At 45.0% G+C, this 26,885-nt stretch overlaps 69 pseudogenes; all 69 read left to right on the forward strand.

Annotated features, from left to right (window-relative positions):
- The first annotated feature begins 862 nt into the window (after positions 1 to 862).
- On the forward strand, positions 863 to 981 carry LOC140079713 (5S ribosomal RNA; annotated as a pseudogene).
- A 259-nt stretch (positions 982 to 1,240) lies between these two features.
- On the forward strand, positions 1,241 to 1,359 carry LOC140088470 (5S ribosomal RNA; annotated as a pseudogene).
- A 70-nt stretch (positions 1,360 to 1,429) lies between these two features.
- Positions 1,430 to 1,548, forward strand: LOC140079714 (5S ribosomal RNA; annotated as a pseudogene).
- A 70-nt stretch (positions 1,549 to 1,618) lies between these two features.
- Positions 1,619 to 1,737, forward strand: LOC140098965 (5S ribosomal RNA; annotated as a pseudogene).
- Positions 1,738 to 1,954: 217 nt separating this feature from the next.
- Positions 1,955 to 2,073, forward strand: LOC140099786 (5S ribosomal RNA; annotated as a pseudogene).
- Positions 2,074 to 2,331: 258 nt separating this feature from the next.
- On the forward strand, positions 2,332 to 2,450 carry LOC140098124 (5S ribosomal RNA; annotated as a pseudogene).
- Positions 2,451 to 2,520: 70 nt separating this feature from the next.
- On the forward strand, positions 2,521 to 2,639 carry LOC140084891 (5S ribosomal RNA; annotated as a pseudogene).
- Positions 2,640 to 3,233: 594 nt separating this feature from the next.
- On the forward strand, positions 3,234 to 3,352 carry LOC140096446 (5S ribosomal RNA; annotated as a pseudogene).
- Positions 3,353 to 3,422: 70 nt separating this feature from the next.
- LOC140089481 (5S ribosomal RNA) lies at positions 3,423 to 3,541 on the forward strand (annotated as a pseudogene).
- A 70-nt stretch (positions 3,542 to 3,611) lies between these two features.
- Positions 3,612 to 3,730, forward strand: LOC140079716 (5S ribosomal RNA; annotated as a pseudogene).
- Positions 3,731 to 3,989: 259 nt separating this feature from the next.
- On the forward strand, positions 3,990 to 4,108 carry LOC140079717 (5S ribosomal RNA; annotated as a pseudogene).
- A 70-nt stretch (positions 4,109 to 4,178) lies between these two features.
- Positions 4,179 to 4,297, forward strand: LOC140088081 (5S ribosomal RNA; annotated as a pseudogene).
- A 217-nt stretch (positions 4,298 to 4,514) lies between these two features.
- LOC140099799 (5S ribosomal RNA) lies at positions 4,515 to 4,633 on the forward strand (annotated as a pseudogene).
- Positions 4,634 to 4,891: 258 nt separating this feature from the next.
- LOC140087749 (5S ribosomal RNA) lies at positions 4,892 to 5,010 on the forward strand (annotated as a pseudogene).
- Positions 5,011 to 5,080: 70 nt separating this feature from the next.
- On the forward strand, positions 5,081 to 5,199 carry LOC140086272 (5S ribosomal RNA; annotated as a pseudogene).
- A 787-nt stretch (positions 5,200 to 5,986) lies between these two features.
- LOC140086788 (5S ribosomal RNA) lies at positions 5,987 to 6,105 on the forward strand (annotated as a pseudogene).
- Positions 6,106 to 6,175: 70 nt separating this feature from the next.
- Positions 6,176 to 6,294, forward strand: LOC140085242 (5S ribosomal RNA; annotated as a pseudogene).
- A 451-nt stretch (positions 6,295 to 6,745) lies between these two features.
- Positions 6,746 to 6,864, forward strand: LOC140093043 (5S ribosomal RNA; annotated as a pseudogene).
- A 448-nt stretch (positions 6,865 to 7,312) lies between these two features.
- LOC140098966 (5S ribosomal RNA) lies at positions 7,313 to 7,431 on the forward strand (annotated as a pseudogene).
- A 259-nt stretch (positions 7,432 to 7,690) lies between these two features.
- On the forward strand, positions 7,691 to 7,809 carry LOC140079718 (5S ribosomal RNA; annotated as a pseudogene).
- A 70-nt stretch (positions 7,810 to 7,879) lies between these two features.
- Positions 7,880 to 7,998, forward strand: LOC140091893 (5S ribosomal RNA; annotated as a pseudogene).
- A 70-nt stretch (positions 7,999 to 8,068) lies between these two features.
- LOC140092275 (5S ribosomal RNA) lies at positions 8,069 to 8,187 on the forward strand (annotated as a pseudogene).
- A 594-nt stretch (positions 8,188 to 8,781) lies between these two features.
- On the forward strand, positions 8,782 to 8,900 carry LOC140085613 (5S ribosomal RNA; annotated as a pseudogene).
- Positions 8,901 to 9,159: 259 nt separating this feature from the next.
- On the forward strand, positions 9,160 to 9,278 carry LOC140079719 (5S ribosomal RNA; annotated as a pseudogene).
- A 448-nt stretch (positions 9,279 to 9,726) lies between these two features.
- LOC140086484 (5S ribosomal RNA) lies at positions 9,727 to 9,845 on the forward strand (annotated as a pseudogene).
- A 70-nt stretch (positions 9,846 to 9,915) lies between these two features.
- On the forward strand, positions 9,916 to 10,034 carry LOC140085124 (5S ribosomal RNA; annotated as a pseudogene).
- A 217-nt stretch (positions 10,035 to 10,251) lies between these two features.
- LOC140099811 (5S ribosomal RNA) lies at positions 10,252 to 10,370 on the forward strand (annotated as a pseudogene).
- A 258-nt stretch (positions 10,371 to 10,628) lies between these two features.
- LOC140095830 (5S ribosomal RNA) lies at positions 10,629 to 10,747 on the forward strand (annotated as a pseudogene).
- A 70-nt stretch (positions 10,748 to 10,817) lies between these two features.
- Positions 10,818 to 10,936, forward strand: LOC140084892 (5S ribosomal RNA; annotated as a pseudogene).
- A 406-nt stretch (positions 10,937 to 11,342) lies between these two features.
- Positions 11,343 to 11,461, forward strand: LOC140093108 (5S ribosomal RNA; annotated as a pseudogene).
- A 70-nt stretch (positions 11,462 to 11,531) lies between these two features.
- LOC140094599 (5S ribosomal RNA) lies at positions 11,532 to 11,650 on the forward strand (annotated as a pseudogene).
- Positions 11,651 to 11,720: 70 nt separating this feature from the next.
- LOC140093165 (5S ribosomal RNA) lies at positions 11,721 to 11,839 on the forward strand (annotated as a pseudogene).
- A 259-nt stretch (positions 11,840 to 12,098) lies between these two features.
- Positions 12,099 to 12,217, forward strand: LOC140079720 (5S ribosomal RNA; annotated as a pseudogene).
- Positions 12,218 to 12,287: 70 nt separating this feature from the next.
- Positions 12,288 to 12,406, forward strand: LOC140098967 (5S ribosomal RNA; annotated as a pseudogene).
- A 217-nt stretch (positions 12,407 to 12,623) lies between these two features.
- On the forward strand, positions 12,624 to 12,742 carry LOC140099823 (5S ribosomal RNA; annotated as a pseudogene).
- Positions 12,743 to 13,000: 258 nt separating this feature from the next.
- On the forward strand, positions 13,001 to 13,119 carry LOC140087750 (5S ribosomal RNA; annotated as a pseudogene).
- A 70-nt stretch (positions 13,120 to 13,189) lies between these two features.
- LOC140086273 (5S ribosomal RNA) lies at positions 13,190 to 13,308 on the forward strand (annotated as a pseudogene).
- Positions 13,309 to 14,095: 787 nt separating this feature from the next.
- On the forward strand, positions 14,096 to 14,214 carry LOC140086789 (5S ribosomal RNA; annotated as a pseudogene).
- Positions 14,215 to 14,284: 70 nt separating this feature from the next.
- Positions 14,285 to 14,403, forward strand: LOC140085253 (5S ribosomal RNA; annotated as a pseudogene).
- A 451-nt stretch (positions 14,404 to 14,854) lies between these two features.
- LOC140093044 (5S ribosomal RNA) lies at positions 14,855 to 14,973 on the forward strand (annotated as a pseudogene).
- A 637-nt stretch (positions 14,974 to 15,610) lies between these two features.
- Positions 15,611 to 15,729, forward strand: LOC140079721 (5S ribosomal RNA; annotated as a pseudogene).
- A 594-nt stretch (positions 15,730 to 16,323) lies between these two features.
- Positions 16,324 to 16,442, forward strand: LOC140088626 (5S ribosomal RNA; annotated as a pseudogene).
- A 70-nt stretch (positions 16,443 to 16,512) lies between these two features.
- Positions 16,513 to 16,631, forward strand: LOC140092626 (5S ribosomal RNA; annotated as a pseudogene).
- A 70-nt stretch (positions 16,632 to 16,701) lies between these two features.
- LOC140093166 (5S ribosomal RNA) lies at positions 16,702 to 16,820 on the forward strand (annotated as a pseudogene).
- Positions 16,821 to 17,079: 259 nt separating this feature from the next.
- On the forward strand, positions 17,080 to 17,198 carry LOC140079722 (5S ribosomal RNA; annotated as a pseudogene).
- A 70-nt stretch (positions 17,199 to 17,268) lies between these two features.
- LOC140098969 (5S ribosomal RNA) lies at positions 17,269 to 17,387 on the forward strand (annotated as a pseudogene).
- Positions 17,388 to 17,792: 405 nt separating this feature from the next.
- LOC140087751 (5S ribosomal RNA) lies at positions 17,793 to 17,911 on the forward strand (annotated as a pseudogene).
- A 70-nt stretch (positions 17,912 to 17,981) lies between these two features.
- LOC140086274 (5S ribosomal RNA) lies at positions 17,982 to 18,100 on the forward strand (annotated as a pseudogene).
- A 217-nt stretch (positions 18,101 to 18,317) lies between these two features.
- LOC140084893 (5S ribosomal RNA) lies at positions 18,318 to 18,436 on the forward strand (annotated as a pseudogene).
- A 783-nt stretch (positions 18,437 to 19,219) lies between these two features.
- On the forward strand, positions 19,220 to 19,338 carry LOC140079723 (5S ribosomal RNA; annotated as a pseudogene).
- A 70-nt stretch (positions 19,339 to 19,408) lies between these two features.
- LOC140093045 (5S ribosomal RNA) lies at positions 19,409 to 19,527 on the forward strand (annotated as a pseudogene).
- Positions 19,528 to 19,975: 448 nt separating this feature from the next.
- Positions 19,976 to 20,094, forward strand: LOC140098970 (5S ribosomal RNA; annotated as a pseudogene).
- Positions 20,095 to 20,353: 259 nt separating this feature from the next.
- On the forward strand, positions 20,354 to 20,472 carry LOC140079724 (5S ribosomal RNA; annotated as a pseudogene).
- Positions 20,473 to 21,066: 594 nt separating this feature from the next.
- On the forward strand, positions 21,067 to 21,185 carry LOC140088628 (5S ribosomal RNA; annotated as a pseudogene).
- A 70-nt stretch (positions 21,186 to 21,255) lies between these two features.
- On the forward strand, positions 21,256 to 21,374 carry LOC140089482 (5S ribosomal RNA; annotated as a pseudogene).
- A 70-nt stretch (positions 21,375 to 21,444) lies between these two features.
- Positions 21,445 to 21,563, forward strand: LOC140084811 (5S ribosomal RNA; annotated as a pseudogene).
- Positions 21,564 to 21,822: 259 nt separating this feature from the next.
- On the forward strand, positions 21,823 to 21,941 carry LOC140079725 (5S ribosomal RNA; annotated as a pseudogene).
- A 70-nt stretch (positions 21,942 to 22,011) lies between these two features.
- On the forward strand, positions 22,012 to 22,130 carry LOC140088082 (5S ribosomal RNA; annotated as a pseudogene).
- A 217-nt stretch (positions 22,131 to 22,347) lies between these two features.
- LOC140099835 (5S ribosomal RNA) lies at positions 22,348 to 22,466 on the forward strand (annotated as a pseudogene).
- Positions 22,467 to 22,724: 258 nt separating this feature from the next.
- LOC140087752 (5S ribosomal RNA) lies at positions 22,725 to 22,843 on the forward strand (annotated as a pseudogene).
- Positions 22,844 to 22,913: 70 nt separating this feature from the next.
- LOC140086276 (5S ribosomal RNA) lies at positions 22,914 to 23,032 on the forward strand (annotated as a pseudogene).
- A 787-nt stretch (positions 23,033 to 23,819) lies between these two features.
- LOC140086790 (5S ribosomal RNA) lies at positions 23,820 to 23,938 on the forward strand (annotated as a pseudogene).
- Positions 23,939 to 24,008: 70 nt separating this feature from the next.
- LOC140085265 (5S ribosomal RNA) lies at positions 24,009 to 24,127 on the forward strand (annotated as a pseudogene).
- Positions 24,128 to 24,578: 451 nt separating this feature from the next.
- On the forward strand, positions 24,579 to 24,697 carry LOC140093046 (5S ribosomal RNA; annotated as a pseudogene).
- Positions 24,698 to 25,145: 448 nt separating this feature from the next.
- Positions 25,146 to 25,264, forward strand: LOC140095616 (5S ribosomal RNA; annotated as a pseudogene).
- Positions 25,265 to 25,523: 259 nt separating this feature from the next.
- Positions 25,524 to 25,642, forward strand: LOC140079727 (5S ribosomal RNA; annotated as a pseudogene).
- Positions 25,643 to 25,712: 70 nt separating this feature from the next.
- On the forward strand, positions 25,713 to 25,831 carry LOC140091894 (5S ribosomal RNA; annotated as a pseudogene).
- Positions 25,832 to 25,901: 70 nt separating this feature from the next.
- Positions 25,902 to 26,020, forward strand: LOC140092276 (5S ribosomal RNA; annotated as a pseudogene).
- A 593-nt stretch (positions 26,021 to 26,613) lies between these two features.
- On the forward strand, positions 26,614 to 26,732 carry LOC140098341 (5S ribosomal RNA; annotated as a pseudogene).
- Positions 26,733 to 26,885: the final 153 nt, after the last annotated feature.

Consider the following 26,885-nt stretch of genomic DNA (forward strand, 5'->3'; position numbering starts at 1 on the left):
ATGGGAGACTGGCTGGGAATCCCAAGTTCCATTGACCTTTTTGAACCTGAAAATTGAGTTAGTTTCTCTATGAGATAGTAAAAGAAGGTTCAAATTGAACAGCTGCTGTCAACGGCCATTCTAAGCTGAATGTGCATGCTCTTGTCAGATCGCAGCAGCGTTGCAGCTTAAGGCTTGGCAAGTACCAGCATGGGAGACTGGCTGGGAATCCCAAGTTCCGTTGACCTTTTTGAACCTGAAAATGTGTTAGTTTCTCTATGAGATAGTAAAAGAAGGTTCAAATTGAACAGCTGCTGTCAACGGCCATTCTAAGCTGAATGTGCATGCTCTTGTCAGATCGCAGCAGCGTTGCAGCTTAAGGCTTGGCAAGTACCAGCATGGGAGACTGGCTGGGAATCCCAAGTTCTGTTGACCTTTTTGAACCTTAAAATTGTGTTAGTTTCTCTATGAGATAGTAAAAGAAAGTAGAAATTAGGCAGCTGCTGTCAACGGCCATTCTAAGCTGAATGTGCCTGCTCTCGTCAGATCGCAGCAGCAATGCAGCTTAAGGCTTGGCAAGTACCAGCATGGGAGACTGGCTGGGAATCCCACGTTCCATTGACCTTTTTGAACCTGAAAATTGTTAGTTTCTCTGTCAAAGATGGTAAAAGAAGGTTCAAATTGAACAGCTGCTGTCAACGGCCATATTAAGCTGAATGTGCCTGCTTTCGTCAGATCGCAGCAGCAATGCAGCTTAAGGTTTGGCAAGTACCAGCATGGGAGACTGGCTGGAAATCCCAAGTTCTGTTGACCTTTTTGAACCTGAAAATTGTGTTAGTTTCTCTATGAGATAGTAAAAGAAGGTTCAAATTGAACAGCTGCTGTCAACGGCCATTCTAAGCTGAATGTGCCTGCTCTCGTCAGATCGCAGCAGCAATGCAGCTTAAGGCTTGGCAAGTACCAGCATGGGAGACTGGCTGGGAATCCCAAGTTCTGTTGACCTTTTTGAACCTGAAAATTGTGTTAGTTTCTCTATGAGATAGTAAAAGAAGGTTCAAATTGAACAGCTGCTGTCAACGGCCCTTCTAAGCTGAATGTGTGTGCTCTTGTCAGATCGCAGCAGCGATGCAGCTTAAGGCTTGGCAAGTACCAGCATGGGAGACTGACTGGGAATCCCAAGTTCTGTTGACCTTTTTGAACCTGAAAATTGTGTTAGTTTCTCTATGAGATAGTAAAAGAAGGTTCAAATTGAACAGCTGCTGTCAATGGCCATTCTAAGCTGAATGTGCCTGCTCTCGTCAGATCGCAGCAGCAATGCAGCTTAAGGCTTGGCAAGTACCAGCATGGGAGACTGGCAGGGAATCCCAAGTTCCATTGACCTTTTTGAACCTGAAAATTGTGTTAGTTTCTCTATGAGATAGTAAAAGAAGGTTCAAATTGAACAGCTGCTGTCAACGGCCATTCTAAGCTGAATGTGCCTGCTCTCGTCAGATCGCAGCAGCAATGCAGCTTAAGGCTTGGCAAGTACCAGCATGGGAGACTGGCTGGGAATCCCAAGTTCTGTTGACCTTTTTGAACCTGAAAATTGTATTAGTTTCTCTATGAGATAGTAAAAGAAGGTTCAAATTGAACAGCTGCTGTCAACGGCCATTCTAAGCTGAATGTGCCTGCTCTCGTCAGATCGCAGCAGCAATGCAGCTTAAGGCTTGGCAAGTACCAGCATGGGAGACTGGCTGGGAATCCCAAGTTCCGTTGACCTTTTTGAACCTGAAAATTGTGTTAGTTTCTCTATGAGATAGTAAAAGAAGGTTCAAATTGAACAGCTGCTGTCAACGCCCATTCTAAGCTAAGGCTTGGCAAGTACCAGCATGGGAGACTGGCTGGGAATCCCAAGTTCCATTGACCTTTTTGAACCTGAAAATTGAGTTAGTTTCTCTATGAGATAGTAAAAGAAGGTTCAAATTGAACAGCTGCTGTCAACGGCCATTCTAAGCTGAATGTGCCTGCTCTCATCAGATCGCAGCAGCAATGCAGCTTAAGGCTTGGCAAGTACCAGCATGGGAGACTGGCTGGGAATCCCAAGTTCCGTTGACCTTTTTGAACCTGAAAATGTGTTAGTTTCTCTATGAGATAGTAAAAGAAGGTTCAAATTGAACAGCTGCTGTCAACGGCCATTCTAAGCTGAATGTGCATGCTCTTGTCAGATCGCAGCAGCGTTGCAGCTTAAGGCTTGGCAAGTACCAGCATGGGAGACTGCTTGGGAATCCCAAGTTCTGTTGACCTTTTTGAACCTGAAAATTGTGTTAGTTTCTCTATGAGATAGTAAAAGAAAGTAGAAATTAGGCAGCTGCTGTCAACGGCCATTCTAAGCTGAATGTGCCTGCTCTCGTCAGATCGCAGCAGCAATGCAGCTTAAGGCTTGGCAAGTACCAGCATGGGAGACTGGCTGGAAATCCCACGTTCTGTTGACCTTTTTGAACCTGAAAATTGTTAGTTTCTCTGTCAAAGATGGTAAAAGAAGGTTCAAATTGAACAGCTGCTGTCAACGGCCATTCTAAGCTGAATGTGCCTGCTCTCGTCAGAACGCAGCAGCAATGCAGCTTAAGGTTTGGCAAGTACCAGCATGGGAGACTGGCTGGGAATCCCAAGTTCTGTTGACCTTTTTGAACCTGAAAATTGTGTTAGTTTCTCTATGAGATAGTAAAAGAAGGTTCAAATTGAACAGCTGCTGTCAACGCCCATTCTAAGCTAAGGCTTGGCAAGTACCAGCATGGGAGACTGGCTGGGAATCCCAAGTTCCATTGACCTTTTTGAACCTGAAAATTGAGTTAGTTTCTCTATGAGATAGTAAAAGAAGATTCAAATTGAACAGCTGCTGTCAACGGCCATTCTAAGCTGAATGTGCATGCTCTTGTCAGATCGCAGCAGCGTTGCAGCTTAAGGCTTGGCAAGTACCAGCATGGGAGACTGGCTGGGAATCCCAAGTTCCGTTGACCTTTTTGAACCTGAAAATGTGTTAGTTTCTCTATGAGATAGTAAAAGAAGGTTCAAATTGAACAGCTGCTGTCAACGGCCATTCTAAGCTGAATGTGCATGCTCTTGTCAGATCGCAGCAGCGTTGCAGCTTAAGGCTTGGCAAGTACCAGCATGGGAGACTGGCTGGGAATCCCAAGTTCTGTTGACCTTTTTGAACCTGAAAATTGTGTTAGTTTCTCTATGAGATAGTAAAAGAAAGTAGAAATTAGGCAGCTGCTGTCAACGGCCATTCTAAGCTGAATGTGCCTGCTCTCGTCAGATCGCAGCGGCAATGCAGCTTAAGGCTTGGCAAGTACCAGCATGGGAGACTGGCTGGGAATCCCACGTTCCGTTGACCTTTTTGAACCTGAAAATTGTTAGTTTCTCTGTCAAAGATGGTAAAAGAAGGTTCAAATTGAACAGCTGCTGTCAACGGCCATATTAAGCTGAATGTGCCTGCTCTCGTCAGATCGCAGCAGCAATGCAGCTTAAGGTTTGGCAAGTACCAGCATGGGAGACTGGCTGGGAATCCCAAGTTCTGTTGACCTTTTTGAACCTGAAAATTGTGTTAGTTTCTCTATGAGATAGTAAAAGAAGGTTCAAATTGAACAGCTGCTGTCAACGGCCATTCTAAGCTGAATGTGCCTGCTCTCGTCAGATCGCAGCAGCAATGCAGCTTAAGGCTTGGCAAGTACCAGCATGGGAGACTGGCTGGGAATCCCAAGTTCTGTTGACCTTTTTGAACCTGAAAATTGTGTTAGTTTCTCTATGAGATAGTAAAAGAAGGTTCAAATTGAACAGCTGCTGTCAACGGCCCTTCTAAGCTGAATGTGTGTGCTCTTGTCAGATCGCAGCAGCAATGCAGCTTAAGGCTTGGCAAGTACCAGCATGGGAGACTGGCAGGGAATCCCAAGTTCCATTGACCTTTTTGAACCTGAAAATTGTGTTAGTTTCTCTATGAGATAGTAAAAGAAGGTTCAAATTGAACAGCTGCTGTCAACGGCCATTCTAAGCTGAATGTGCCTGCTCTCGTCAGATCGCAGCAGCAATGCAGCTTAAGGCTTGGCAAGTACCAGCATGGGAGACTGGCTGGGAATCCCAAGTTCTGTTGACCTTTTTGAACCTGAAAATTGTATTAGTTTCTCTATGAGATAGTAAAAGAAGGTTCAAATTGAACAGCTGCTGTCAACGGCCATTCTAAGCTGAATGTGCCTGCTCTCGTCAGATCGCAGCAGCAATGCAGCTTAAGGCTTGGCAAGTACCAGCATGGCAGACTGGCTGGGAATCCCAAGTTCCGTTGACCTTTTTGAACCTGAAAATTGTGTTAGTTTCTCTATGAGATAGTAAAAGAAGGTTCAAATTGAACAGCTGCTGTCAACGCCCATTCTAAGCTAAGGCTTGGCAAGTACCAGCATGGGAGACTGGCTGGGAATCCCAAGTTCCATTGACCTTTTTGAACCTGAAAATTGAGTTAGTTTCTCTATGAGATAGTAAAAGAAGGTTCAAATTGAACAGCTGCTGTCAACGGCCATTCTAAGCTGAATGTGCCTGCTCTCATCAGATCGCAGCAGCAATGCAGCTTAAGGCTTGGCAAGTACCAGCATGGGAGACTGGCTGGGAATCCCAAGTTCCGTTGACCTTTTTGAACCTGAAAATGTGTTAGTTTCTCTATGAGATAGTAAAAGAAGGTTCAAATTGAACAGCTGCTGTCAACGGCCATTCTAAGCTGAATGTGCATGCTCTTGTCAGATCGCAGCAGCGTTGCAGCTTAAGGCTTGGCAAGTACCAGCATGGGAGACTGCCTGGGAATCCCAAGTTCTGTTGACCTTTTTGAACCTGAAAATTGTGTTAGTTTCTCTATGAGATAGTAAAAGAAAGTAGAAATTAGGCAGCTGCTGTCAACGGCCATTCTAAGCTGAATGTGCCTGCTCTCGTCAGATCGCAGCAGCAATGCAGCTTAAGGCTTGGCAAGTACCAGCATGGGAGACTGGCTGGGAATCCCATGTTCTGTTGACCTTTTTGAACCTGAAAATTGTTAGTTTCTCTGTCAAAGATGGTAAAAGAAGGTTCAAATTGAACAGCTGCTGTCAACGGCCATTCTAAGCTGAATGTGCCTGCTCTCGTCAGATCGCAGCAGCAATGCAGCTTAAGGTTTGGCAAGTACCAGCATGGGAGACTGGCTGGGAATCCCAAGTTCCGTTGACCTTTTTGAACCTGAAAATTGTGTTAGTTTCTCTATGAGATAGTAAAAGAAGGTTCAAATTGAACAGCTGCTGTCAACGCCCATTCTAAGCTAAGGCTTGGCAAGTACCAGCATGGGAGACTGGCTGGGAATCCCAAGTTCCATTGACCTTTTTGAACCTGAAAATTGAGTTAGTTTCTCTATGAGATAGTAAAAGAAGGTTCAAATTGAACAGCTGCAGTCAACAGCCATTCTAAGCTGAATGTGCATGCTCTTGTCAGATCGCAGCAGCAATGCAGCTTAAGGCTTGGCAAGTACCAGCATGGGAGACTAGCTGGGAATCCCAAGTTCCATTGACCTTTTTGAACCTGAAAATTGTGTTAGTTTCTCTATGAGATAGTAAAAGAAGGTTCAAATTGAACAGCTGCTGTCAACAGCCATTCTAAGCTGAATGTGCATGCTCTGGTCAGATCGCAGCAGCAATGCAGCTTAAGGCTTTGCAAGTACCAGCATGGGAGACTGGCTGGGAATCCCAAGTTCTGTTGACATTTTTGAACCTGAAAATCGTGTTAGTTTCTCTATGAGATAGTAAAAGAAGGTTCAAATTGAACAACTGCTGTCAACGGCCATTCTACTAAGCTTAATGTGCCTGCTCTCGTCAGATCGCAGCAGCAATGCAGCTTAAGGCTTGGCAAGTACCAGCATGGGAGACTGGCTGGGAGTCCCAAGTTCCGTTGACCTTTTTGAACCTGAAAATTGTGTTAGTTTCTCTATGAGATAGTAAAAGAAGGTTCAAATTGAACAGCTGCTGTCAACGGCCATTCTAAGCTGAATGTGCCTGCTCTCGTCAGATCGCAGCAGCAATGCAGCTTAAGGCTTGGCAAGTACCAGCATGGGAGACTGGCTGGGAATCCTAAGTTCTGTTGACCTTTTTGAACCTGAAAATTGTGTTAGTTTCTCTATGAGGTAGTAAAATAAGGTTCAAATTGAACAGTTGCTGTCAACGGCCATTCTAAGCTGAATGTGCCTGCTCTCGTCAGATCGCAGCAGCAATGCAGCTTAAGGCTTGGCAAGTACCAGCATGGGAGACTAGCTGGGAATCCCAAGTTCCGTTGACCTTTTTGAACCTGAAAATTGTGTTAGTTTCTCTATGAGATAGTAAAAGAAGGTTCAAATTGAACAGCTGCTGTCAACAGCCATTCTAAGCTGAATGTGCATGCTCTGGTCAGATCGCAGCAGCAATGCAGCTTAAGGCTTTGCAAGTACCAGCATGGGAGACTGGCTGGGAATCCCAAGTTCTGTTGACATTTTTGAACCTGAAAATCGTGTTAGTTTCTCTATGAGATAGTAAAAGAAGGTTCAAATTGAACAACTGCTGTCAACGGCCATTCTACTAAGCTTAATGTGCCTGCTCTCGTCAGATCGCAGCAGCAATGCAGCTTAAGGCTTGGCAAGTACCAGCATGGGAGACTGGCTGGGAGTCCCAAGTTCCGTTGACCTTTTTGAACCTGAAAATTGTGTTAGTTTCTCTATGAGATAGTAAAAGAAGGTTCAAATTGAACAGCTGCTGTCAACGGCCATTCTAAGCTGAATGTGCCTGCTCTCGTCAGATCGCAGCAGCAATGCAGCTTAAGGCTTGGCAAGTACCAGCATGGGAGACTGGCTGGGAATCATAAGTTCCGTTGACCTTTTTTTAACCTGAAAATTGTGTTAGTTTCTCTATGAGATAGTAAAAGAAGGTTCAAATTGAACAGCTGCTGTCAACGGCCATTCTAAGCTGAATGCGCCTGCTCTCGTCAGATCGCAGCAGCAATGCAGCTTAAGGCTTGGCAAGTACCAGCATGGGAGACTGGCTGGGAATCCCAAGTTCCATTGACTTTTTGAACCTGAAAATTGTGTTAGTTTCTCTATGAGATAGTAAAAGAAGGTTCAAATTGAACAGCTGCTGTCAACTGCCATTCTAAGCTGAATGTGCATGCTCTTGTCAGATCGCAGCAGCGTTGCAGCTTAAGGCTTGGCAAGTACCAGCATGGGAGTCTGGCTGGGAATCCCAAGTTCTCTTGACCTTTTTGAACCTGAAAATTGTGTTAGTTTCTCTATGAGATAGTAAAACAAAGTAGAAATTAGGCAGCTGCTGTCAACGGCCATTCTAAGCTGAATGTGCCTGCTCTCGTCAGATCGCAGCAGCAATGCAGCTTAAGGCTTGGCAAGTACCAGCATGGGAGACTGGCTGGGAATCCCAAGTTCCGTTGACCTTTTTGAACCTGAAAATTGTTAGTTTCTCTGTCAAAGATGGTAAAAGAAGGTTCAAATTGAACAGCTGCTGTCAACGGCCATTCTAAGCTGAATGTGCCTGCTCTCGTCAGATCGCAGCAGCAATGCAGCTTAAGGCTTGGCAAAAACCAGCATGGGAGACTGGCTGGGAATCCCAAGTTCTGTTGACCTTTTTGAACCTGAAAATTGTGTTAGTTTCTCTATGAGATAGTAAAAGAAGGTTCAAATTGAACAGCTGCTGTCAACGGCCATTCTAAGCTGAATGTGCCTGCTCTCGTCAGATCGCAGCAGCAATGCAGCTTAAGGCTTGGCAAGTACCAGCATGGGAGACTGGCTGGGAATCCCAAGTTCTGTTGACCTTTTTGAACCTGAAAATTGTGTTAGTTTCTCTATGAGATAGTAAAAGAAGGTTCAAACTGAACAGCTGCTGTCAACGGCCATTCTAAGCTGAATGTGCCTGCTCTCGTCAGATCGCAGCAGCAATGCAGCTTAAGGCTTGGCATGTACCAGCATGGGAGACTGGCTGGGAATCCTAAGTTCCGTTGACCTTTTTGAGCCTGAAAATTGTGTTAGTTTCTCTATGAGATAGTAAAAGAAGGTTCAAATTGAACAGCTGCTGTCAACGGCCATTCTAAGCTGAATGTGCCTGCTCTCGTCAGATCGCAGCAGCGTTGCAGCTTAAGGCTTGGCAAGTACCAGCATGGGAGACTGGCTGGGAATCCCAAGTTCTGTTGACCTTTTTGAACCTGAAAATTGTGTTAGTTTCTCTATGAGATAGTAAAAGAAGGTTAAAATTGAACAGCTGCTGTCAACGCCCATTCTAAGCTAAGGCTTGGCAAGTACCAGCATGGGAGACTGGCTGGGAATCCCAAGTTCCATTGACCTTTTTGAACCTGAAAATTGAGTTAGTTTCTCTATGAGATAGTAAAAGAAGGTTCAAATTGAACAGCTGCTGTCAACGGCCATTCTAAGCTGAATGTGCATGCTCTTGTCAGATCGCAGCAGCGTTGCAGCTTAAGGCTTGGCAAGTACCAGCATGGGAGACTGGCTGGGAATCCCAAGTTCCGTTGACCTTTTTGAACCTGAAAATGTGTTAGTTTCTCTATGAGATAGTAAAAGAAGGTTCAAATTGAACAGCTGCTGTCAACGGCCATTCTAAGCTGAATGTGCATGCTCTTGTCAGATCGCAGCAGCGTTGCAGCTTAAGGCTTGGCAAGTACCAGCATGGGAGACTGGCTAGGAATCCCAAGTTCTGTTGACCTTTTTGAACCTGAAAATTGTGTTAGTTTCTCTATGAGATAGTAAAAGAAAGTAGAAATTAGGCAGCTGCTGTCAACGGCCATTCTAAGCTGAATGTGCCTGCTCTCGTCAGATCGCAGCAGCAATGCAGCTTAAGGCTTGGCAAGTACCAGCATGGGAGACTGGCTGGGAATCCCATGTTCCGTTGACCTTTTTGAACCTGAAAATTGTTAGTTTCTCTGTCAAAGATGGTAAAAGAAGGTTCAAATTGAACAGCTGCTGTCAACGGCCATATTAAGCTGAATGTGCCTGCTTTCGTCAGATCGCAGCAGCAATGCAGCTTAAGGTTTGGCAAGTACCAGCATGGGAGACTGGCTGGAAATCCCAAGTTCTGTTGACCTTTTTGAACCTGAAAATTGTGTTATTTTCTCTATGAGATAGTAAAAGAAGGTTCAAATTGAACAGCTGCTGTCAACGGCCATTCTAAGCTGAATGTGCCTGCTCTCGTCAGATCGCAGCAGCAATGCAGCTTAAGGCTTGGCAAGTACCAGCATGGGAGACTGGCTGGGAATCCCAAGTTCTGTTGACCTTTTTGAACCTGAAAATTGTGTTAGTTTCTCTATGAGATAGTAAAAGAAGGTTCAAATTGAACAGCTGCTGTCAACGGCCCTTCTAAGCTGAATGTGTGTGCTCTTGTCAGATCGCAGCAGCGATGCAGCTTAAGGCTTGGCAAGTACCAGCATGGGAGACTGACTGGGAATCCCAAGTTCTGTTGACCTTTTTGAACCTGAAAATTGTGTTAGTTTCTCTATGAGATAGTAAAAGAAGGTTCAAATTGAACAGCTGCTGTCAATGGCCATTCTAAGCTGAATGTGCCTGCTCTCGTCAGATCGCAGCAGCAATGCAGCTTAAGGCTTGGCAAGTACCAGCATGGGAGACTGGCAGGGAATCCCAAGTTCCATTGACCTTTTTGAACCTGAAAATTGTGTTAGTTTCTCTATGAGATAGTAAAAGAAGGTTCAAATTGAACAGCTGCTGTCAACGGCCATTCTAAGCTGAATGTGCCTGCTCTCGTCAGATCGCAGCAGCAATGCAGCTTAAGGCTTGGCAAGTACCAGCATGGGAGGCTGGCTGGGAATCCCAAGTTCTGTTGACCTTTTTGAACCTGAAAATTGTATTAGTTTCTCTATGAGATAGTAAAAGAAGGTTCAAATTGAACAGCTGCTGTCAACGGCCATTCTAAGCTGAATGTGCCTGCTCTCGTCAGATCGCAGCAGCAATGCAGCTTAAGGCTTGGCAAGTACCAGCATGGGAGACTGGCTGGGAATCCTAAGTTCCGTTGACCTTTTTGAACCTGAAAATTGTGTTAGTTTCTCTATGAGATAGTAAAAGAAGGTTCAAATTGAACAGCTGCTGTCAACGCCCATTCTAAGCTAAGGCTTGGCAAGTACCAGCATGGGAGACTGGCTGGGAATCCCAAGTTCCATTGCCCTTTTTGAACCTGAAAATTGAGTTAGTTTCTCTATGAGATAGTAAAAGAAGGTTCAAATTGAACAGCTGCTGTCAACGGCCATTCTAAGCTGAATGTGCCTGCTCTCATCAGATCGCAGCAGCAATGCAGCTTAAGGCTTGGCAAGTACCAGCATGGGAGACTGGCTGGGAATCCCAAGTTCCGTTGACCTTTTTGAACCTGAAAATGTGTTAGTTTCTCTATGAGATAGTAAAAGAAGGTTCAAATTGAACAGCTGCTGTCAACGGCCATTCTAAGCTGAATGTGCATGCTCTTGTCAGATCGCAGCAGCGTTGCAGCTTAAGGCTTGGCAAGTACCAGCATGGGAGACTGCTTGGGAATCCCAAGTTCTGTTGACCTTTTTGAACCTGAAAATTGTGTTAGTTTCTCTATGAGATAGTAAAAGAAAGTAGAAATTAGGCAGCTGCTGTCAACGGCCATTCTAAGCTGAATGTGCCTGCTCTCGTCAGATCGCAGCAGCAATGCAGCTTAAGGCTTGGCAAGTACCAGCATGGGAGACTGGCTGGGAATCCCACGTTCTGTTGCCCTTTTTGAACCTGAAAATTGTTAGTTTCTCTGTCAAAGATGGTAAAAGAAGGTTCAAATTGAACAGCTGCTGTCAACGGCCATTCTAAGCTGAATGTGCCTGCTCTCGTCAGAACGCAGCAGCAATGCAGCTTAAGGTTTGGCAAGTACCAGCATGGGAGACTGGCTGGGAATCCCAAGTTCTGTTGACCTTTTTGAACCTGAAAATTGTGTTAGTTTCTCTATGAGATAGTAAAAGAAGGTTCAAATTGAACAGCTGCTGTCAACGCCCATTCTAAGCTAAGGCTTGGCAAGTACCAGCATGGGAGACTGGCTGGGAATCCCAAGTTCCATTGACCTTTTTGAACCTGAAAATTGAGTTAGTTTCTCTATGAGATAGTAAAAGAAGGTTCAAATTGAACAGCTGCTGTCAACGGCCATTCTAAGCTGAATGTGCATGCTCTTGTCAGATCGCAGCAGCGTTGCAGCTTAAGGCTTGGCAAGTACCAGCATGAGAGACTGGCTGGGAATCCCAAGTTCTGTTGACCTTTTTGAACCTGAAAATTGTGTTAGTTTCTCTATGAGATAGTAAAAGAAAGTAGAAATTAGGCAGCTGCTGTCAACGGCCATTCTAAGCTGAATGTGCCTGCTCTCGTCAGATCGCAGCAGCAATGCAGCTTAAGGCTTGGCAAGTACCAGCATGGGAGACTGGCTGGGAATCCCACGTTCCGTAGACCTTTTTGAACCTGAAAATTGTTAGTTTCTCTGTCAAAGATGGTAAAAGAAGGTTCAAATTGAACAGCTGCTGTCAACGGCCATATTAAGCTGAATGTGCCTGCTCTCGTCAGATCGCAGCAGCAATGCAGCTTAAGGTTTGGCAAGTACCAGCATGGGAGACTGGCTGGGAATCCCAAGTTTTGTTGACCTTTTTGAACCTGAAAATTGTGTTAGTTTCTCTATGAGATAGTAAAAGAAGGTTCAAATTGAACAGCTGCTGTCAACGCCCATTCTAAGCTGAATGTGCCTGCTCTCGTCAGATCGCAGCAGCAATGCAGCTTAAGGCTTGGCAAGTACCAGCATGGGAGACTGGCTGGGAATCCCAAGTTCTGTTGACCTTTTTGAACCTGAAAATTGTGTTAGTTTCTCTATGAGATAGTAAAAGAAGGTTCAAATTGAACAGCTGCTGTCAACGGCCCTTCTAAGCTGAATGTGTGTGCTCTTGTCAGATCGCAGCAGCAATGCAGCTTAAGGCTTGGCAAGTACCAGCATGGGAGACTGGCAGGGAATCCCAAGTTCCATTGACCTTTTTGAACCTGAAAATTGTGTTAGTTTCTCTATGAGATAGTAAAAGAAGGTTCAAATTGAACAGCTGCTGTCAACGGCCATTCTAAGCTGAATGTGCCTGCTCTCGTCAGATCGCAGCAGCAATGCAGCTTAAGGCTTGGCAAGTACCAGCATGGGAGACTGGCTGGGAATCCCAAGTTCTGTTGACCTTTTTGAACCTGAAAATTGTATTAGTTTCTCTATGAGATAGTAAAAGAAGGTTCAAATTGAACAGCTGCTGTCAACGGCCATTCTAAGCTGAATGTGCCTGCTCTCGTCAGATCGCAGCAGCAATGCAGCTTAAGGCTTGGCAAGTACCAGCATGGGAGACTGGCTGGGAATCCCAAGTTCCGTTGACCTTTTTGAACCTGAAAATTGTGTTAGTTTCTCTATGAGATAGTAAAAGAAGGTTCAAATTGAACAGCTGCTGTCAACGCCCATTCTAAGCTAAGGCTTGGCAAGTACCAGCATGGGAGACTGGCTGGGAATCCCAAGTTCCATTGACCTTTTTGAACCTGAAAATTGAGTTAGTTTCTCTATGAGATAGTAAAAGAAGGTTCAAATTGAACAGCTGCTGTCAACGGCCATTCTAAGCTGAATGTGCCTGCTCTCATCAGATCGCAGCAGCAATGCAGCTTAAGGCTTGGCAAGTACCAGCATGGGAGACTGGCTGGGAATCCCAAGTTCCGTTGACCTTTTTGAACCTGAAAATGTGTTAGTTTCTCTATGAGATAGTAAAAGAAGGTTCAAATTGAACAGCTGCTGTCAACGGCCATTCTAAGCTGAATGTGCATGCTCTTGTCAGATCGCAGCAGCGTTGCAGCTTAAGGCTTGGCAAGTACCAGCATGGGAGACTGCCTGGGAATCCCAAGTTCTGTTGACCTTTTTGAACCTGAAAATTGTGTTAGTTTCTCTATGAGATAGTAAAAGAAAGTAGAAATTAGGCAGCTGCTGTCAACGGCCATTCTAAGCTGAATGTGCCTGCTCTCGTCAGATCGCAGCAGCAATGCAGCTTAAGGCTTGGCAAGTACCAGCATGGGAGACTGGCTGGGAATCCCATGTTCTGTTGACCTTTTTGAACCTGAAAATTGTTAGTTTCTCTGTCAAAGATGGTAAAAGAAGGTTCAAATTGAACAGCTGCTGTCAACGGCCATTCTAAGCTGAATGTGCCTGCTCTCGTCAGATCGCAGCAGCAATGCAGCTTAAGGTTTGGCAAGTACCAGCATGGGAGACTGGCTGGGAATCCCAAGTTCCGTTGACCTTTTTGAACCTGAAAATTGTGTTAGTTTCTCTATGAGATAGTAAAAGAAGGTTCAAATTGAACAGCTGCTGTCAACGCCCATTCTAAGCTAAGGCTTGGCAAGTACCAGCATGGGAGACTGGCTGGGAATCCCAAGTTCCATTGACCTTTTTGAACCTGAAAATTGAGTTAGTTTCTCTATGAGATAGTAAAAGAAGGTTCAAATTGAACAGCTGCTGTCAACGGCCATTCTAAGCTGAATGTGCATGCTCTTGTCAGATCGCAGCAGCAATGCAGCTTAAGGCTTGGCAAGTACCAGCATGGGAGACTAGCTGGGAATCCCAAGTTCCATTGACCTTTTTGAACCTGAAAATTGTGTTAGTTTCTCTATGAGATAGTAAAAGAAGGTTCAAATTGAACAGCTGCTGTCAACAGCCATTCTAAGCTGAATGTGCATGCTCTGGTCAGATCGCAGCAGCAATGCAGCTTAAGGCTTTGCAAGTACCAGCATGGGAGACTGGCTGGGAATCCCAAGTTCTGTTGACATTTTTGAACCTGAAAATCGTGTTAGTTTCTCTATGAGATAGTAAAAGAAGGTTCAAATTGAACAACTGCTGTCAACGGCCATTCTACTAAGCTTAATGTGCCTGCTCTCGTCAGATCGCAGAAGCAATGCAGCTTAAGGCTTGGCAAGTACCAGCATGGGAGACTGGCTGGGAGTCCCAAGTTCCGTTGACCTTTTTGAACCTGAAAATTGTGTTAGTTTCTCTATGAGATAGTAAAAGAAGGTTCAAATTGAACAGCTGCTGTCAACGGCCATTCTAAGCTGAATGTGCCTGCTCTCGTCAGATCGCAGCAGCAATGCAGCTTAAGGCTTGGCAAGTACCAGCATGGGAGACTGGCTGGGAATCCTAAGTTCTGTTGACCTTTTTGAACCTGAAAATTGTGTTAGTTTCTCTATGAGGTAGTAAAATAAGGTTCAAATTGAACAGTTGCTGTCAACGGCCATTCTAAGCTGAATGTGCCTGCTCTCGTCAGATCGCAGCAGCAATGCAGCTTAAGGCTTGGCAAGTACCAGCATGGGAGACTAGCTGGGAATCCCAAGTTCCGTTGACCTTTTTGAACCTGAAAATTGTGTTAGTTTCTCTATGAGATAGTAAAAGAAGGTTCAAATTGAACAGCTGCTGTCAACAGCCATTCTAAGCTGAATGTGCATGCTCTGGTCAGATCGCAGCAGCAATGCAGCTTAAGGCTTTGCAAGTACCAGCATGGGAGACTGGCTGGGAATCCCAAGTTCTGTTGACATTTTTGAACCTGAAAATCGTGTTAGTTTCTCTATGAGATAGTAAAAGAAGGTTCAAATTAAACAACTGCTGTCAACGGCCATTCTACTAAGCTTAATGTGCCTGCTCTCGTCAGATCGCAGCAGCAATGCAGCTTAAGGCTTGGCAAGTACCAGCATGGGAGACTGGCTGGGAGTCCCAAGTTCCGTTGACCTTTTTGAACCTGAAAATTGTGTTAGTTTCTCTATGAGATAGTAAAAGAAGGTTCAAATTGAACAGCTGCTGTCAACGGCCATTCTAAGCTGAATGTGCCTGCTCTCGTCAGATCGCAGCAGCAATGCAGCTTAAGGCTTGGCAAGTACCAGCATGGGAGACTGGCTGGGAATCATAAGTTCCGTTGACCTTTTTTTAACCTGAAAATTGTGTTAGTTTCTCTATGAGATAGTAAAAGAAGGTTCAAATTGAACAGCTGCTGTCAACGGCCATTCTAAGCTGAATGCGCCTGCTCTCGTCAGATCGCAGCAGCAATGCAGCTTAAGGCTTGGCAAGTACCAGCATGGGAGACTGGCTGGGAATCCCAAGTTCCATTGACTTTTTGAACCTGAAAATTGTGTTAGTTTCTCTATGAGATAGTAAAAGAAGGTTCAAATTGAACAGCTGCTGTCAACTGCCATTCTAAGCTGAATGTGCATGCTCTTGTCAGATCGCAGCAGCGTTGCAGCTTAAGGCTTGGCAAGTACCAGCATGGGAGTCTGGCTGGGAATCCCAAGTTCTCTTGACCTTTTTGAACCTGACAATTGTGTTAGTTTCTCTATGAGATAGTAAAACAAAGTAGAAATTAGGCAGCTGCTGTCAACGGCCATTCTCAGCTGAATGTGCCTGCTCTCGTCAGATCGCAGCAGCAATGCAGCTTAAGGCTTGGCAAAAACCAGCATGGGAGACTGGCTGGGAATCCCAAGTTCTGTTGACCTTTTTGAACCTGAAAATTGTGTTAGTTTCTCTATGAGATAGTAAAAGAAGGTTCAAATTGAACAGCTGCTGTCAACGGCCATTCTAAGCTGAATGTGCCTGCTCTCGTCAGATCGCAGCAGCAATGCAGCTTAAGGCTTGGCAAGTACCAGCATGGGAGACTGGCTGGGAATCCCAAGTTCTGTTGACCTTTTTGAACCTGAAAATTGTGTTAGTTTCTCTATGAGATAGTAAAAGAAGGTTCAAATTGAACAGCTGCTGTCAACGCCCATTCTAAGCTAAGGCTTGGCAAGTACCAGCATGGGAGACTGGCTGGGAATCCCAAGTTCCATTGACCTTTTTGAACCTGAAAATTGAGTTAGTTTCTCTATGAGATAGTAAAAGAAGGTTCAAATTGAACAGCTGCTGTCAACGGCCATTCTAAGCTGAATGTGCATGCTCTTGTCAGATCGCAGCAGCGTTGCAGCTTAAGGCTTGGCAAGTACCAGCATGGGAGACTGGCTGGGAATCCCAAGTTCCGTTGACCTTTTTGAACCTGAAAATGTGTTAGTTTCTCTATGAGATAGTAAAAGAAGGTTCAAATTGAACAGCTGCTGTCAACGGCCATTCTAAGCTGAATGTGCATGCTCTTGTCAGATCGCAGCAGCGTTGCAGCTTAAGGCTTGGCAAGTACCAGCATGGGAGACTGGCTGGGAATCCCAAGTTCTGTTGACCTTTTTGAACCTGAAAATTGTGTTAGTTTCTCTATGAGATAGTAAAAGAAAGTAGAAATTAGGCAGCTGCTGTCAACGGCCATTCTAAGCTGAATGTGCCTGCTCTCGTCAGATCGCAGCAGCAATGCAGCTTAAGGCTTGGCAAGTACCAGCATGGGAGACTGGCTGGGAATCCCACGTTCCGTTGACCTTTTTGAACCTGAAAATTGTTAGTTTCTCTGTCAAAGATGGTAAAAGAAGGTTCAAATTGAACAGCTGCTGTCAACGGCCATATTAAGCTGAATGTGCCTGCTCTCGTCAGACCGCAGCAGCAATGCAGCTTAAGGTTTGGCAAGTACCAGCATGGGAGACTGGCTGGGAATCCCAAGTTCTGTTGACCTTTTTGAACCTGAAAATTGTGTTAGTTTCTCTATGAGATAGTAAAAGAAGGTTCAAATTGAACAGCTGCTGTCAACGCCCATTCTAAGCTGAATGTGCCTGCTCTCGTCAGATCGCAGCAGCAATGCAGCTTAAGGCTTGGCAAGTACCAGCATGGGAGACTGGCTGGGAATCCCAAGTTCTGTTGACCTTTTTGAACCTGAAAATTGTGTTAGTTTCTCTATGAGATAGTAAAAGAAGGTTCAAATTGAACAGCTGCTGTCAACGGCCCTTCTAAGCTGAATGTGTGTGCTCTTGTCAGATCGCAGCAGCAATGCAGCTTAAGGCTTGGCAAGTACCAGCATGGGAGACTGGCAGGGAATCCCAAGTTCCATTGACCTTTTTGAACCTGAAAATTGTGTTAGTTTCTCTATGAGATAGTAAAAGAAGGTTCAAATTGAACAGCTGCTGTCAACGGCCATTCTAAGCTGAATGTGCCTGCTCTCGTCAGATCGCAGCAGCAATGCAGCTTAAGGCTTGGCAAGTACCAGCATGGGAGACTGGCTGGGAATCCCAAGTTCTGTTGACCTTTTTGAACCTGAAAATTGTATTAGTTTCTCTATGAGATAGTAAAAGAAGGTTCAAATTGAACAGCTGCTGTCAACGGCCATTCTAAGCTGAATGTGCCTGCTCTCGTCAGATCGCAGCAGCAATGCAGCTTAAGGCTTGGCAAGTACCAGCATGGGAGACTGGCTGGGAATCCCAAGTTCCGTTGACCTTTTTGAACCTGAAAATTGTGTTAGTTTCTCTATGAGATAGTAAAAGAAGGTTCAAATTGAACAGCTGCTGTCAACGCCCATTCTAAGCTAAGGCTTGGCAAGTACCAGCATGGGAGACTGGCTGGGAATCCCAAGTTCCGTTGACCTTTTTGAACCTGAAAATGTGTTAGTTTCTCTATGAGATAGTAAAAGAAGGTTCAAATTGAACAGCTTCTGTCAACGGCCATTCTAAGCTGAATGTGCATGCTCTTGTCAGATCGCAGCAGCGTTGCAGCTTAAGGCTTGGCAAGTACCAGCATGGGAGACTGCCTGGGAATCCCAAGTTCTGTTGACCTTTTTGAACCTGAAAATTGTGTTAGTTTCTCTATGAGATAGTAAAAGAAAGTAGAAATTAGGCAGCTGCTGTCAACGGCCATTCTAAGCTGAATGTGCCTGCTCTCGTCAGATCGCAGCAGCAATGCAGCTTAAGGCTTGGCAAGTACCAGCATGGGAGACTGGCTGGGAATCCCATGTTCTGTTGACCTTTTTGAACCTGAAAATTGTTAGTTTCTCTGTCAAAGATGGTAAAAGAAGGTTCAAATTGAACAGCTGCTGTCAACGGCCATTCTAAGCTGAATGTGCCTGCTCTCGTCAGATCGCAGCAGCAATGCAGCTTAAGGTTTGGCAAGTACCAGCATGGGAGACTGGCTGGGAATCCCAAGTTCCGTTGACCTTTTTGAACCTGAAAATTGTGTTAGTTTCTCTATGAGATAGTAAAAGAAGGTTCAAATTGAACAGCTGCTGTCAACGCCCATTCTAAGCTAAGGCTTGGCAAGTACCAGCATGGGAGACTGGCTGGGAATCCCAAGTTCCATTGACCTTTTTGAACCTGAAAATTGAGTTAGTTTCTCTATGAGATAGTAAAAGAAGGTTCAAATTGAACAGCTGCTGTCAACGGCCATTCTAAGCTGAATGTGCCTGCTCTCGTCAGAACGCAGCAGCAATGCAGCTTAAGGTTTGGCAAGTACCAGCATGGGAGACTGGCTGGGAATCCCAAGTTCTGTTGACCTTTTTGAACCTGAAAATTGTGTTAGTTTCTCTATGAGATAGTAAAAGAAGGTTCAAATTGAACAGCTGCTGTCAACGCCCATTCTAAGCTAAGGCTTGGCAAGTACCAGCATGGGAGACTGGCTGGGAATCCCAAGTTCCATTGACCTTTTTGAACCTGAAAATTGAGTTAGTTTCTCTATGAGATAGTAAAAGAAGGTTCAAATTGAACAGCTGCTGTCAACGGCCATTCTAAGCTGAATGTGCATGCTCTTGTCAGATCGCAGCAGCGTTGCAGCTTAAGGCTTGGAAAGTACCAGCATGGGAGACTGGCTGGGAATCCCAAGTTCCGTTGACCTTTTTGAACCTGAAAATGTGTTAGTTTCTCTATGAGATAGTAAAAGAAGGTTCAAATTGAACAGCTGCTGTCAACGGCCATTCTAAGCTGAATGTGCATGCTCTTGTCAGATCGCAGCAGCGTTGCAGCTTAAGGCTTGGCAAGTACCAGCATGAGAGACTGGCTGGGAATCCCAAGTTCTGTTGACCTTTTTGAACCTGAAAATTGTGTTAGTTTCTCTATGAGATAGTAAAAGAAAGTAGAAATTAGGCAGCTGCTGTCAACGGCCCTTCTAAGCTGAATGTGTGTGCTCTTGTCAGATCGCAGCAGTAATGCAGCTTAAGGCTTGGCAAGTACCAGCATGGGAGACTGGCAGGGAATCCCAAGTTCCATTGACCTTTTTGAACCTGAAAATTGTGTTAGTTTCTCTATGAGATAGTAAAAGAAGGTTCAAATTGAACAGCTGCTGTCAACGGCCATTCTAAGCTGAATGTGCCTGCTCTCGTCAGATCGCAGCAGCAATGCAGCTTAAGGCTTGGCAAGTACCAGCATGGGAGACTGGCTGGGAATCCCAAGTTCTGTTGACCTTTTTGAACCTGAAAATTGTGTTAGTTTCTCTATGAGATAGTAAAAGAAGGTTCAAATTGAACAGCTGCTGTCAACGGCCATTCTAAGCTGAATGTGCCTGCTCTCGTCAGATCGCAGCAGCAATGCAGCTTAAGGCTTGGCAAGTACCAGCATGGGAGACTGGCTGGGAATCATAAGTTCCGTTGACCTTTTTTTAACCTGAAAATTGTGTTAGTTTCTCTATGAGATAGTAAAAGAAGGTTCAAATTGAACAGCTGCTGTCAACGGCCATTCTAAGCTGAATGCGCCTGCTCTCGTCAGATCGCAGCAGCAATGCAGCTTAAGGCTTGGCAAGTACCAGCATGGGAGACTGGCTGGGAATCCCAAGTTCCATTGACTTTTTGAACCTGAAAATTGTGTTAGTTTCTCTATGAGATAGTAAAAGAAGGTTCAAATTGAACAGCTGCTGTCAACTGCCATTCTAAGCTGAATGTGCATGCTCTTGTCAGATCGCAGCAGCGTTGCAGCTTAAGGCTTGGCAAGTACCAGCATGGGAGTCTGGCTGGGAATCCCAAGTTCTCTTGACCTTTTTGAACCTGACAATTGTGTTAGTTTCTCTATGAGATAGTAAAACAAAGTAGAAATTAGGCAGCTGCTGTCAACGGCCATTCTAAGCTGAATGTGCCTGCTCTCGTCAGATCGCAGCAGCAATGCAGCTTAAGGCTTGGCAAGTACCAGCATGGGAGACTGGCTGGGAATCCCAAGTTCCGTTGACCTTTTTGAACCTGAAAATTGTTAGTTTCTCTGTCAAAGATGGTAAAAGAAGGTTCAAATTGAACAGCTGCTGTCAACGGCCATTCTCAGCTGAATGTGCCTGCTCTCGTCAGATCGCAGCAGCAATGCAGCTTAAGGCTTGGCAAAAACCAGCATGGGAGACTGGCTGGGAATCCCAAGTTCTGTTGACCTTTTTGAACCTGAAAATTGTGTTAGTTTCTCTATGAGATAGTAAAAGAAGGTTCAAATTGAACAGCTGCTGTCAACGGCCATTCTAAGCTGAATGTGCCTGCTCTCGTCAGATCGCAGCAGCAATGCAGCTTAAGGCTTGGCAAGTACCAGCATGGGAGACTGGCTGGGAATCCCAAGTTCTGTTGACCTTTTTGAACCTGAAAATTGTGTTAGTTTCTCTATGAGATAGTAAAAGAAGGTTCAAATTGAACAGCTGCTGTCAACGCCCATTCTAAGCTAAGGCTTGGCAAGTACCAGCATGGGAGACTGGCTGGGAATCCCAAGTTCCATTGACCTTTTTGAACCTGAAAATTGAGTTAGTTTCTCTATGAGATAGTAAAAGAAGGTTCAAATTGAACAGCTGCTGTCAACGGCCATTCTAAGCTGAATGTGCATGCTCTTGTCAGATCGCAGCAGCGTTGCAGCTTAAGGCTTGGCAAGTACCAGCATGGGAGACTGGCTGGGAATCCCAAGTTCCGTTGACCTTTTTGAACCTGAAAATGTGTTAGTTTCTCTATGAGATAGTAAAAGAAGGTTCAAATTGAACAGCTGCTGTCAACGGCCATTCTAAGCTGAATGTGCATGCTCTTGTCAGATCGCAGCAGCGTTGCAGCTTAAGGCTTGGCAAGTACCAGCATGGGAGACTGGCTGGGAATCCCAAGTTCTGTTGACCTTTTTGAACCTGAAAATTGTGTTAGTTTCTCTATGAGATAGTAAAAGAAAGTAGAAATTAGGCAGCTGCTGTCAACGGCCATTCTAAGCTGAATGTGCCTGCTCTCGTCAGATCGCAGCAGCAATGCAGCTTAAGGCTTGGCAAGTACCAGCATGGGAGACTGGCTGGGAATCCCACGTTCCGTTGACCTTTTTGAACCTGAAAATTGTTAGTTTCTCTGTCAAAGATGGTAAAAGAAGGTTCAAATTGAACAGCTGCTGTCAACGGCCATATTAAGCTGAATGTGCCTGCTCTCGTCAGATCGCAGCAGCAATGCAGCTTAAGGTTTGGCAAGTACCAGCATGGGAGACTGGCTGGGAATCCCAAGTTCTGTTGACCTTTTTGAACCTGAAAATTGTGTTAGTTTCTCTATGAGATAGTAAAAGAAGGTTCAAATTGAACAGCTGCTGTCAACGGCCATTCTAAGCTGAATGTGCCTGCTCTCGTCAGATCGCAGCAGCAATGCAGTTTAAGGCTTGGCAAGTACCAGCATGGGAGACTGGCTGGGAATCCCAAGTTCTGTTGACCTGTTTGAACCTGAAAATTGTGTTAGTTTCTCTATGAGATAGTAAAAGAAGGTTCAAATTGAACAGCTGCTGTCAACGGCCCTTCTAAGCTGAATGTGTGTGCTCTTGTCAGATCGCAGCAGCAATGCAGCTTAAGGCTTGGCAAGTACCAGCATGGGAGACTGGCAGGGAATCCCAAGTTCCATTGACCTTTTTGAACCTGAAAATTGTGTTAGTTTCTCTATGAGATAGTAAAAGAAGGTTCAAATTGAACAGCTGCTGTCAACGGCCATTCTAAGCTGAATGTGCCTGCTCTCGTCAGATCGCAGCAGCAATGCAGCTTAAGGCTTGGCAAGTACCAGCATGGGAGACTGGCTGGGAATCCCAAGTTCTGTTGACCTTTTTGAACCTGAAAATTGTATTAGTTTCTCTATGAGATAGTAAAAGAAGGTTCAAATTGAACAGCTGCTGTCAACGGCCATTCTAAGCTGAATGTGCCTGCTCTCGTCAGATCGCAGCAGCAATGCAGCTTAAGGCTTGGCAAGTACCAGCATGGCAGACTGGCTGGGAATCCCAAGTTCCGTTGACCTTTTTGAACCTGAAAATTGTGTTAGTTTCTCTATGAGATAGTAAAAGAAGGTTCAAATTGAACAGCTGCTGTCAACGCCCATTCTAAGCTAAGGCTTGGCAAGTACCAGCATGGGAGACTGGCTGGGAATCCCAAGTTCCATTGACCTTTTTGAACCTGAAAATTGAGTTAGTTTCTCTATGAGATAGTAAAAGAAGGTTCAAATTGAACAGCTGCTGTCAACGGCCATTCTAAGCTGAATGTGCCTGCTCTCATCAGATCGCAGCAGCAATGCAGCTTAAGGCTTGGCAAGTACCAGCATGGGAGACTGGCTGGGAATCCCAAGTTCCGTTGACCTTTTTGAACCTGAAAATGTGTTAGTTTCTCTATGAGATAGTAAAAGAAGGTTCAAATTGAACAGCTGCTGTCAACGGCCATTCTAAGCTGAATGTGCATGCTCTTGTCAGATCGCAGCAGCGTTGCAGCTTAAGGCTTGGCAAGTACCAGCATGGGAGACTGCCTGGGAATCCCAAGTTCTGTTGACCTTTTTGAACCTGAAAATTGTGTTAGTTTCTCTATGAGATAGTAAAAGAAAGTAGAAATTAGGCAGCTGCTGTCAACGGCCATTCTAAGCTGAATGTGCCTGCTCTCGTCAGATCGCAGCAGCAATGCAGCTTAAGGCTTGGCAAGTACCAGCATGGGAGACTGGCTGGGAATCCCATGTTCTGTTGACCTTTTTGAACCTGAAAATTGTTAGTTTCTCTGTCAAAGATGGTAAAAGAAGGTTCAAATTGAACAGCTGCTGTCAACGGCCATTCTAAGCTGAATGTGCCTGCTCTCGTCAGATCGCAGCAGCAATGCAGCTTAAGGTTTGGCAAGTACCAGCATGGGAGACTGGCTGGGAATCCCAAGTTCCGTTGACCTTTTTGAACCTGAAAATTGTGTTAGTTTCTCTATGAGATAGTAAAAGAAGGTTCAAATTGAACAGCTGCTGTCAACGCCCATTCTAAGCTAAGGCTTGGCAAGTACCAGCATGGGAGACTGGCTGGGAATCCCAAGTTCCATTGACCTTTTTGAACCTGAAAATTGAGTTAGTTTCTCTATGAGATAGTAAAAGAAGGTTCAAATTGAACAGCTGCTGTCAACAGCCATTCTAAGCTGAATGTGCATGCTCTTGTCAGATCGCAGCAGCAATGCAGCTTAAGGCTTGGCAAGTACCAGCATGGGAGACTAGCTGGGAATCCCAAGTTCCATTGACCTTTTTGAACCTGAAAATTGTGTTAGTTTCTCTATGAGATAGTAAAAGAAGGTTCAAATTGAACAGCTGCTGTCAACAGCCATTCTAAGCTGAATGTGCATGCTCTGGTCAGATCGCAGCAGCAATGCAGCTTAAGGCTTTGCAAGTACCAGCATGGGAGACTGGCTGGGAATCCCAAGTTCTGTTGACATTTTTGAACCTGAAAATCGTGTTAGTTTCTCTATGAGATAGTAAAAGAAGGTTCAAATTGAACAACTGCTGTCAACGGCCATTCTACTAAGCTTAATGTGCCTGCTCTCGTCAGATCGCAGCAGCAATGCAGCTTAAGGCTTGGCAAGTACCAGCATGGGAGACTGGCTGGGAGTCCCAAGTTCCGTTGACCTTTTTGAACCTGAAATTTGTGTTAGTTTCTCTATGAGATAGTAAAAGAAGGTTCAAATTGAACAGCTGCTGTCAACGGCCATTCTAAGCTGAATGTGCCTGCTCTCGTCAGATCGCAGCAGCAATGCAGCTTAAGGCTTGGCAAGTACCAGCATGGGAGACTGGCTGGGAATCCTAAGTTCTGTTGACCTTTTTGAACCTGAAAATTGTGTTAGTTTCTCTATGAGGTAGTAAAATAAGGTTCAAATTGAACAGTTGCTGTCAACGGCCATTCTAAGCTGAATGTGCCTGCTCTCGTCAGATCGCAGCAGCAATGCAGCTTAAGGCTTGGCAAGTACCAGCATGGGAGACTAGCTGGGAATCCCAAGTTCCGTTGACCTTTTTGAACCTGAAAATTGTGTTAGTTTCTCTATGAGATAGTAAAAGAAGGTTCAAATTGAACAGCTGCTGTCAACAGCCATTCTAAGCTGAATGTGCATGCTCTGGTCAGATCGCAGCAGCAATGCAGCTTAAGGCTTTGCAAGTACCAGCATGGGAGACTGGCTGGGAATCCCAAGTTCTGTTGACATTTTTGAACCTGAAAATCGTGTTAGTTTCTCTATGAGATAGTAAAAGAAGGTTCAAATTGAACAACTGCTGTCAACGGCCATTCTACTAAGCTTAATGTGCCTGCTCTCGTCAGATCGCAGCAGCAATGCAGCTTAAGGCTTGGCAAGTACCAGCATGGGAGACTGGCTGGGAGTCCCAAGTTCCGTTGACCTTTTTGAACCTGAAAATTGTGTTAGTTTCTCTATGAGATAGTAAAAGAAGGTTCAAATTGAACAGCTGCTGTCAACGGCCATTCTAAGCTGAATGTGCCTGCTCTCGTCAGATCGCAGCAGCAATGCAGCTTAAGGCTTGGCAAGTACCAGCATGGGAGACTGGCTGGGAATCATAAGTTCCGTTGACCTTTTTTTAACCTGAAAATTGTGTTAGTTTCTCTATGAGATAGTAAAAGAAGGTTCAAATTGAACAGCTGCTGTCAACGGCCATTCTAAGCTGAATGCGCCTGCTCTCGTCAGATCGCAGCAGCAATGCAGCTTAAGGCTTGGCAAGTACCAGCATGGGAGACTGGCTGGGAATCCCAAGTTCCATTGACTTTTTGAACCTGAAAATTGTGTTAGTTTCTCTATGAGATAGTAAAAGAAGGTTCAAATTGAACAGCTGCTGTCAACTGCCATTCTAAGCTGAATGTGCATGCTCTTGTCAGATCGCAGCAGCGTTGCAGCTTAAGGCTTGGCAAGTACCAGCATGGGAGTCTGGCTGGGAATCCCAAGTTCTCTTGACCTTTTTGAACCTGAAAATTGTGTTAGTTTCTCTATGAGATAGTAAAACAAAGTAGAAATTAGGCAGCTGCTGTCAACGGCCATTCTAAGCTGAATGTGCCTGCTCTCGTCAGATCGCAGCAGCAATGCAGCTTAAGGCTTGGCAAGTACCAGCATGGGAGACTGGCTGAAAATCCCAAGTTCCGTTGACCTTTTTGAACCTGAAAATTGTTAGTTTCTCTGTCAAAGATGGTAAAAGAAGGTTCAAATTGAACAGCTGCTGTCAACGGCCATTCTAAGCTGAATGTGCCTGCTCTCGTCAGATCGCAGCAGCAATGCAGCTTAAGGCTTGGCAAAAACCAGCATGGGAGACTGGCTGGGAATCCCAAGTTCTGTTGACCTTTTTGAACCTGAAAATTGTGTTAGTTTCTCTATGAGATAGTAAAAGAAGGTTCAAATTGAACAGCTGCTGTCAACGGCCATTCTAAGCTGAATGTGCCTGCTCTCGTCAGATCGCAGCAGCAATGCAGCTTAAGGCTTGGCAAGTACCAGCATGGGAGACTGGCTGGGAATCCCAAGTTCTGTTGACCTTTTTGAACCTGAAAATTGTGTTAGTTTCTCTATGAGATAGTAAAAGAAGGTTCAAACTGAACAGCTGCTGTCAACGGCCATTCTAAGCTGAATGTGCCTGCTCTCGTCAGATCGCAGCAGCAATGCAGCTTAAGGCTTGGCATGTACCAGCATGGGAGACTGGCTGGGAATCCTAAGTTCCGTTGACCTTTTTGAGCCTGAAAATTGTGTTAGTTTCTCTATGAGATAGTAAAAGAAGGTTCAAATTGAACAGCTGCTGTCAACGGCCATTCTAAGCTGAATGTGCCTGCTCTCGTCAGATCGCAGCAGCGTTGCAGCTTAAGGCTTGGCAAGTACCAGCATGGGAGACTGGCTGGGAATCCCAAGTTCTGTTGACCTTTTTGAACCTGAAAATTGTGTTAGTTTCTCTATGAGATAGTAAAAGAAGGTTAAAATTGAACAGCTGCTGTCAACGCCCATTCTAAGCTAAGGCTTGGCAAGTACCAGCATGGGAGACTGGCTGGGAATCCCAAGTTCCATTGACCTTTTTGAACCTGAAAATTGAGTTAGTTTCTCTATGAGATAGTAAAAGAAGGTTCAAATTGAACAGCTGCTGTCAACGGCCATTCTAAGCTGAATGTGCATGCTCTTGTCAGATCGCAGCAGCGTTGCAGCTTAAGGCTTGGCAAGTACCAGCATGGGAGACTGGCTGGGAATCCCAAGTTCCGTTGACCTTTTTGAACCTGAAAATGTGTTAGTTTCTCTATGAGATAGTAAAAGAAGGTTCAAATTGAACAGCTGCTGTCAACGGCCATTCTAAGCTGAATGTGCATGCTCTTGTCAGATCGCAGCAGCGTTGCAGCTTAAGGCTTGGCAAGTACCAGCATGGGAGACTGGCTGGGAATCCCAAGTTCCGTTGACCTTTTTGAACCTGAAAATGTGTTAGTTTCTCTATGAGATAGTAAAAGAAGGTTCAAATTGAACAGCTGCTGTCAACGGCCATTCTAAGCTGAATGTGCCTGCTCTCGTCAGATCGCAGCAGCAATGCAGCTTAAGGCTTGGCAAGTACCAGCATGGGAGACTGGCTGGGAATCCCACATTCCGTTGACCTTTTTGAACCTGAAAATTGTTAGTTTCTCTGTCAAAGATGGTAAAAGAAGGTTCAAATTAAACAGCTGCTGTCAACGGCCATATTAAGCTGAATGTGCCTGCTTTCGTCAGATCGCAGCAGCAATGCAGCTTAAGGTTTGGCAAGTACCAGCA

The sequence above is a fragment of the Engystomops pustulosus genome, chromosome 9 (assembly GCF_040894005.1).
Source record: "Engystomops pustulosus chromosome 9, aEngPut4.maternal, whole genome shotgun sequence".
In the NCBI taxonomy this organism is placed as follows: domain Eukaryota; kingdom Metazoa; phylum Chordata; class Amphibia; order Anura; family Leptodactylidae; genus Engystomops; species Engystomops pustulosus.